Genomic DNA, 8,766 nt, shown 5'->3' on the forward strand with positions numbered 1-8,766 from the left:
AAAATTTCAAAATGAAATATCGATATTTTATTTCAATAATTTAATATTTATTTCGATGTTTGACATTTTTATTAATATAGTATATATATGTAGTATGCATATATATCTAAAACTATAACTAGATTCTTGACTTCCTCTATTTTCCAAGATTATTTTAACTGAAGAGACGTGGTTAAGTTCTGAATTCAGTATGCCGTCTAATTTCAAACCGATCTTTATTTATGAATTACATTTATACATTACATAATTTACATATATTAACAACATGAGCGATGCCGTATTTAATTAATCTACCTTATGTTTATTACTTACTATGTTTATTGTTTCACACATCATTCCCAATTCTTTAATAATCATCGACACGTCTTTTCAGAAAAAAAAAATCATTCAAGCTGATCAGATGCACATTATATATAGCTATATATTTATATTTTTTGTTACTATAACAAACCAATTTTTAACCTAAATTAATTATAGAGGTATAGTCTACAATTCGGCAAGAAAATTTAACTATTTGATCCTATTCTAATTACTCCTTAGAGAATATTTATTTATTGAGGTATAACGCTCCTTCCGATATACACAATCTAAAATTAATTCTACTTATTATGCCATGAATTGAACAATCGAAAAATAATATTATGAATTATTATGATATCAATAAAAGATTTCTAAAAACTACCTTAGTCAAAGGTATTGCATATTCATCAACACTGAAAAAGATAAATCACATAACCTCAGTCCAAACAGACCTGATCTCAGAATATAATCTAAATAAATACAGTCCATTCGTGAAAATTATATTATTGCTTATGAAATAATATGTTTTAGTTCTTATTGCATGTGGAATACATTATTTATTTAAATTCAATTCTTAAAATTTAAGGAGCCGAAATTTTGGCAAGATCCAGTTTCAAGTTATCTCTCCATCTACGCTTCGGAGCTTTCGCCCCCTAAACTTCCTGTTCGATATCCCTATCATTTTCCGATATTCTCGCGAGCTCCAGCCCATTTAACTTCAACAGCTGCTAAATATTCAGTTCCAAATCTTTAAACAAGGAGTTGAAGATCATCGCTTCATCTGAGAGTAACCCTGATAACTGTATACTATTTTAAGTAAATAATAATTAATATTTAATCTTCATTAAGAAAGAATTCTTGCAGTAAGAAAAAATATATACATACGTAGTTGAGACGTCTAGAGAATTTTTAATTTTTTTTTAAGTATTAAAGTTATATTGTTTATTTTTTCGGGTTTAGAGTATCAAAGTGTTTTTTGTGTTGTGGAATTTTAGTAATAAATTCATTTTTATTTTATTTCTTTATTCAGAAAAGTACATCTATTACAGTCCAATACTTATAAAAATCATCAAAAAAACATAATCTTGACCAGGAAAAACTGTTTTATTTATAAATAATATAATATGCCATTCTTAAGGGCAGTTGATATTAGGGCTGCAAGTCACCATTCATATTATGTATGTATGCTTTGAGAGATATAGAAGTATAAAATGTTATAGGGAGGAAATAATAAAAAGTAAAAATAAATTGTTCCCTAATTAATAATTAAGTATAAAACAAAAACGGAGAACATTGAAGTTAAGCAGAAAAAAATGATATACTTAAAATTATATGTACAATATGAAATTTAATGTGCTTAAAATAAATCCTTAATAATTTATTAAATTTTATTATTTGATAAAGGCTTTTTTGAATGAAAATTTCTATTTTAACTTTATATGATCGAAATAGATTTTTAAACTATTTTCTTGTGCATTCAAATGAGGGGTGAGGGTTGAGAGCCGAACTGGCGTAACAAAAAGTTACTTTTTTTGAGCAACCTCAGCATACGAAAAGATTTTTGTTTTCGAATAAAAGTGCATTTCATGCCTTTTTATTCGTGCCTTCATGTGTGAAGGACAATATAAACTTTTCGATCTACATTAGGGGTATTCATGATGTGTTAAATGTAAAATTATTTACCATATTAAATGTTATTAGTATAGGATTGTGAGGAGCCCTATTTAAAGTCATGTTAAATGCACACCTAGTGGATTTTTTCAACAACTTATATTATAACCTTTCCTTCCAAAACTTCATGTTATTATTTACTTATAATTTTTTACTAATGTAATTTATTACAAAAGGACTAAATTGAGTGAAAAATGGAAATTGTGAATAAACTTACTGAGTGCCTTGATATTCTGACTTGCGAGGAATTGAAGCTAAGGAGCTTGTGAGGAAAGGAGCAATTGACTACTGTCATTATTATTATTGTCATCCATTGCTTAAGTTGTCATAAAAACATCTAGTACTAACACAATCAAAACACAAACTTCGAGCAAGTAACCAACACGGCATACGAAACGGTGACAAGCTCAGCTTGTCTGTTGCTTGACTTCATTCTCCGTTTAACAAACTCCCAACCATGTTATATCGTTTTAACATAGCAAAATAACGAAATAATTCTCCATTTAATATAAGTTTTTCCATTTATAATAATGATTTAACATGTTAAACTAAATATCATGAAGTCCCTAGACTCAAAAATGTTGCGTTAGGTTCTACTTGGTTCATAAGAGGATATCAATTCGAATTGATCATAACTATACCAGTCGAAAAAGAATCAAACATCTTAATTTTATGAGTGTTTCTATAAATGTTTTCATCTTCATTGTCATTTTAATACAAGTATTATTAATAAAATTTCTCTGTTGATGAAGAGGATAGAGAGAAATACTTTATTTATTCATGCTGCCCAAATACATCTGGTTGCTACATTACACAGCATACTTATAAATCCGTGATCGGACATATATAAATTACATCTTTTTACGTGGTGTAATAAAATAAAAAGAAAACATTTTTTTTCCCACAGTTTTCTTTTACAATTTCAATTTCAGTATACACACCAAATACAAAGATTTCAATTTATTCCTTTTTTTTCTTTCCCCCTTTTGTCCATTTCATTTAATATAATTTAAAAGGCGAATTGGCTTATTTATCCTAATAACTTTTTTAACCTTAATTACTTATATATTTTTTAACAAATTGTGATCAACAATGATAATGTTCAGGGATAAAAGGTTTTCTGGTCTTTTTTAAAAAAAAAATTTGAGATAAATAATAAAATTAGAGGAGAGATTTAAAATTTAATACATCTGTCTCAGCGATTTCTTCATCCTTATTCATTGTCAGATCGATCGTTAATAGTAGAATTGTTATTGTTCTCATTTAGTGTATACAAAGCTATTGAAGGTCTGGTAATGTTCGGATGACCAGGTGCTTTGAGTCGTTAGTCGCAGCTGCCTAGCAATTAACAAGTTAAAATCTCCCCTTCAACAGCTCGTCGTAGCCGAAACAACTGAACAACTGTCGTAGTATGACTTTTGCCGTTGTAACTTCGTAAAACTTGATTCGAGTCTGTGATTTATGTTAGTCTTGAGGATTGAACGATAGTAAAGATAAAAATAATCGATATAGTTTCATATAATCGCAATCATAAGAATAGTTATATACATATTAAATAACATATATCTACAGTCACAGATTTTATAAGTACTAATTTTATATTTTTGAAAAGAGAATTATTTAAATTTTGATCGTAGCCTGTAATTTTTTATTTATTAATTCATTTTAGTTGTGAATATCATTTTATACTCATTTATACCAATTCTATGGATTTTTATCCTCTACCGTCTATTTAGCCGACAGTTACGTTTCCTTTCGTTTACTTATTTTTATTTTATTCTTTTTTTATATAAGTAAAATATTATAAATCGAAGGTAATAGACGAAAAAATCCACGTCCACTATGTTTGGCTCTCTGGAACACACAAGCATGGATGACGCCTACGTTTGCTCCTTTCTTTGTTTACCAAGCGTTTGTGGAAATTTTGGCTTTGCGCCAAGTGGCGAACTTGTGGATCCTAAAGGCTAGAGTAGAAACCAATCCCCTTTTGGTATGATAGGGGTTGGTGTAAAAGAATGTATCCTTTACAACAACCAATGACCGTATCAATATCATTAAAAATTAGCTCATGAGCGCTGACACTGTCAACAATAGGTAAAATATATTCTTATATACTACAACTTAAAAAAATATTTGACTAATATCAATATATTTTTAAACTTTTCTAACGCATTTTTTTTTTTTATTTAAAATTGAATTAATCACTAACTTAAAAATTAATAAATAAGTGAATATTTAAAAATCTAAGACTAAATATGATATATAGATCAGTAGTGTCATTATTCAAAAAGAATACATTAGTCATTTACAGCTTCAGGGATTGATCCTAATAAAATACGTATGAAAATTATGATTTTAAAATCGTTTTGGGTGTAGTGGCAGAGATGTAAGTTGCTTTGTTTTGTTACTTGTTTGGGTTCTGGAGCTCTCCAGGTAGACCTTAATCTAGCCTCATAATGATGATACTCTTAATTAGGGAAAAATATTGTGGTTGAGCATGATCTTGAAAAATACACCTCCTGGCATAACCTTGGTTCTAAAATCAGTACTTACAAAGTACCTAACCCCTGACACTTTATGGGTTGTAGCAGTTCACATTATTATTTTAAATCGTTTATTTTTAGTTCTGAAAATGAGGATCAATCCTCGAAGCGTTGAATGGTATTATTTTGAATAAAGATAATGTTAATCACATTGCTATTGATTTAAATTAACTTGCTTTAAAATTGAAAGAGAATAATATAAAATAAATTATGTTCCTTTCTAAAATGACGTTTTTTATTTATTATAATAGATTTCAAAAGTAATATATCTTTGAATTTCTTGACACACAATTTTTCTGATGTCTGAGAGGTGGGCAAAAAGTCTCTAATCCATAATTCATGTCAAAACTAATGCCGGTAAAAAAGCTCTCTTTAAACAAATTTATAAAAGTGAATAGACAGATAGATTAGATATGACTCTCTCAATCCAACTGAAAATCTAATATTTTAGCTTTATCACTTTTGGTACTGGTAATTTTTTTTTTTTTTAATTGAATTAAATTCTATAGATCTATATAAGCCTGAAATTAACCATGAAATCGCTACAATATAAAAAATAACAGGAAAATAATGAGACATGAAATCCAGATCATTCACTATTTAAAATGTACTTTGAATAAAAAAAAATCGAATTTTATTCTCAATAAAGGATTTGATGACACTGGTGCAATGTTTCAGACATTCCCAGTCTTAAAACTCGCATATATTTTTTTTTTGTTTGATTTTTGCGAGAAATCAGAGAGATTTTTTTTTTCTCGAGAATAAATGAAAGGGATAGGAAAAACCTCGACTTTTAGTACATATTACTTAGTTAGTGAATAAGTGAACTTAGTTTTCAGCCTTCACTGATGGCTTCTAGTAAAAATGTGACTAGTCTCAATTTTTAAGACCATTAGTATTTTATTTATAATGCCTATTTGTTAGCCATATTGTAGAATATGAACTAGTATAATAATATCATATAATAGCAAAATAATATGTCACTTTTAAACTTCTTTTCGAAATTGCAAATTAAAAAGATAAAACAGTCCATTGTGTGTATTTGACTTTACAATTTGCCATCGTTGTTTTCTCATAAAGAAACAAGAACGAGGGAAACTTTTTTAAAAGAATAAGTTGCTTCAGTAATATTGTCATCTAAGCAAAGAAATATTGTAGGGTTTAGTTATAAACGAAAGCACTGACCCAATGGGTATAACGTGTCGTAGGCGGAGTCGTTTAACCATCCACAAGGGTATGGATATGCGACATTGGGCAGATGTGTGTAGATTGGTAGTTTAGGTATCAAACCTTCATATTCACAAAACCTTTCATTATTATTACTGTGTAATAGTTTGCGATTAATTTTAAAAGAAAAACATGTTTTTTTAAAGCGAGATAAGCTATTATGTCTATAAAATTAAAATATGTACCACTACAACTTTTAAGAAAGTACTGTTACTTGACCAACGGTTGTGCAGGAAGGTGATTTGGTCCGAATCATGCTTGAACGCCAGAGTTTTATCAAATTAATCATACCAATGTATGAGGCTGGGTGGACCCCAGGAGGGCTCCAGGACCCAAAAGGGTTGACTCACGGCTACAGTGTGACAGAAAACAATTTCCTGCCAAGCCGGATTCTAACCCAGTTCCTTAGAGTTAGCAACATTGTGCCATACAAAGTTTAAACCAAATCATTTTTAAAATAATAGCTGAGTGCAAATTTTATGTATATAATTGTATAATATTATGTTTTTTATTTAAAATTCTAAATCAATCTTTCTAATATTAATATAATATTTTATTAATCTAATATTTGCAGGGCTCATCTTTATATACTCAAGAGTAAAATAAAATAATGTTACGGACTATACATGAAAATAAGTTTCTGGGGAGAAATCTTGTTTGTGGCGTTCTCTCAATAGATTATGCCATAAAAGAGATTTAGAAATACAAAAAGGAAAGAAGGAGATGAATAAGGGCGAATAAGGGTGTGTGTACTGCATGTGAATGTATAACATAGATAACAATGTTTCCCCTGTGTTATTCTTCTACCGGGCGCTCCTACCCTTTCACTGTGTGGTAAAATTACGAATTCTGGTCAAAAAAAGATGTAGTTTTTTCATGTTCGGAAATGCATAGGCATGTAATAAAAAAAATGTGTTTTATATGTACTTTGTTAGTAATTAGTCCGTGTATGATAGATTTTAAAACATGGTATACATGAGCCTACGTCAAAATCCGGGAAATAATGCCCTGTTTCCTCCCTCACTTTTTCCCCACTTATTCGTCTCGAACAGCACCCTACACAAAGTCTATAGTGTTTGACCTTATTGGCAGTTAGCTAAATAATATCAATAAAATGTCTTTTCTGTTAATCTAGCAGTGTGGGATTAGAGGAAGGTCTACAGTCCTTGCTTGGTTATTACTTCCCGGTGGTATTTTGTTATTAGTTAGAACTGATGAAGCACTAAGCTCTGGTGCGAAGAATTTTTTGATAGGTTTCAAAGTCGTCGGCATACTCGATTCAAAACTAAACCACCTCTCTTTCTTCAGTTAAAATAATCTTAGAAAACAGAGGAGGCAAAGAATCTAGCCATTGTCTTAGAAATATTTGGTAGACTAAATAGTTCGAACGCATTACCCTGCCTGTGCGTGTGACTGTCATGGTATAAACCGTTTGGTACTTGACGTTCTGCCCATGACCGTCAAAGAATGAACTGTCAACGTTAAACCCTTATATGGCATTAATACTTTACTGTTAAATGTAAAATCTCAAAGATAAAAGAGATAGATCGCTTTTTAAATATTGTATGTATAATCACTTGGTAACATTTGATTGTAATGATTATTGTTTACAGAGTGCAAATGGTTAAAGTCGACAATTTATAGTATAGCGTCAAATCATTGCATGATTAATGATCTATAGTAACAGATTTGATTAAGTCTCTTAGTGTGAATTATTGAGGATTTGAATCTTTAAATTACTCCTAAAACCGGGTTGGAGACGACTAGATATCTTCTTAAATAATGGATCAATTATTCAATCTGATCCGTGGATTATTTTTTTATTATATAGATTATGTTCGTAACTGTAAATGTAATTAAACAGAAGCGCATCAGCTTTAATTAAGGGATCCCGCGGCTTTAGAAGGAATGAGGAAAACAGCACCTCTTCGATTTTCAGCTAAAAGGTATTGTTCCATTCAAACCTCTTATTTTAATTCCTTTTTTTGGTTGGTTTACTTACTTATTAATTTGGTATTCCGATTTAATCCGTATTGTCTTTAAAAAAAATCATTAAAAATCTTTGCATTATAATATTAATATAAGTCAAATTTCCTTGTGTAATAAAAAATCATTGCTGTATAATAATGTATTACTAACGCACATTATTAAATTAAATTTTATTACAATGCTGATAGAGAAAGGAGGGATAAATACTTCTGTGGGAAAATTACAATTTATACTTAATATATTCTTTAACGTTTGAAATTAAATATTATAGCAAAACCATGGGGAAATTTAACGCTGAACATTAGTGCTATATTTCATAAATTTTTGTTTAAGGGATGCCTGCATTATTACTGAAGGTAATTACACAAAAAATTGTATTAATTAATATATATTATTTGAATATTACAAATTTATTGTAATTGGATTTCTTTTTCAATATTGTGTGTTACCAGTAAGTATACCTCTATAAAAATGAATAACATTAAATATTCAAAATATATTTTAAGGCAGTTTTGGGTAATATATGCACTAATGTTACAGAAACAAATAAAGTATTTATTGAACTACGAGGCACAATAATAATGAAAATACTAATCATTCAGATTGATAAGATATTTTCACTTTAAAATATTTCGGACTGGCTTCTGATCTCAGTTAAGAGTTTCTATCTTGAAAAAAGCCATGTCAAAATAGCTAAGTCCCTTGAAGGAGTGACGAAGTCCAAGATCCAACCAGAAGTCCTGTCCTCTTCATTTACCCAAGCCGATGTCTCAAACAATAGTGTCCTACTCCATTCTTCGGCCAGAAGTCCGCTTCCTCAAGCTTCCACCCCGAAGTAGCATTAATTCCCCTTACTCCGCACATTCACCGGTATCCTTATCTTTCCTATAGCGGAGTCATCCTTTTCAGCTGTTTCTTTGGCTGATTATATTTTGGAACGGATACTTGATTAGGCTAGGTAAGTTTGAGATGGAAAATTTAGATGTTAAGAATACTTTCCATATGTACTGGTACCCTTGAGTTGACGGTATATATA

The 8,766-nt window shown here is 29.7% G+C and overlaps 1 protein-coding gene across 1 annotated transcript in view; it reads left to right on the plus strand.

Annotated features, from left to right (window-relative positions):
* Nucleotides 1–8,766, plus strand: part of LOC106692638 (glutamate receptor ionotropic, NMDA 3A) — a 553,673-nt gene that overhangs the window by 19,330 nt on the left and 525,577 nt on the right. The gene's annotated exons all lie outside the window — the stretch shown is intronic.

The sequence above is a fragment of the Halyomorpha halys genome, unplaced genomic scaffold (genome assembly GCF_000696795.3).
Source record: "Halyomorpha halys isolate HHAL.00 unplaced genomic scaffold, Hhal_1.1 Scaffold64.1, whole genome shotgun sequence".
NCBI classification, from domain to species: domain Eukaryota; kingdom Metazoa; phylum Arthropoda; class Insecta; order Hemiptera; family Pentatomidae; genus Halyomorpha; species Halyomorpha halys.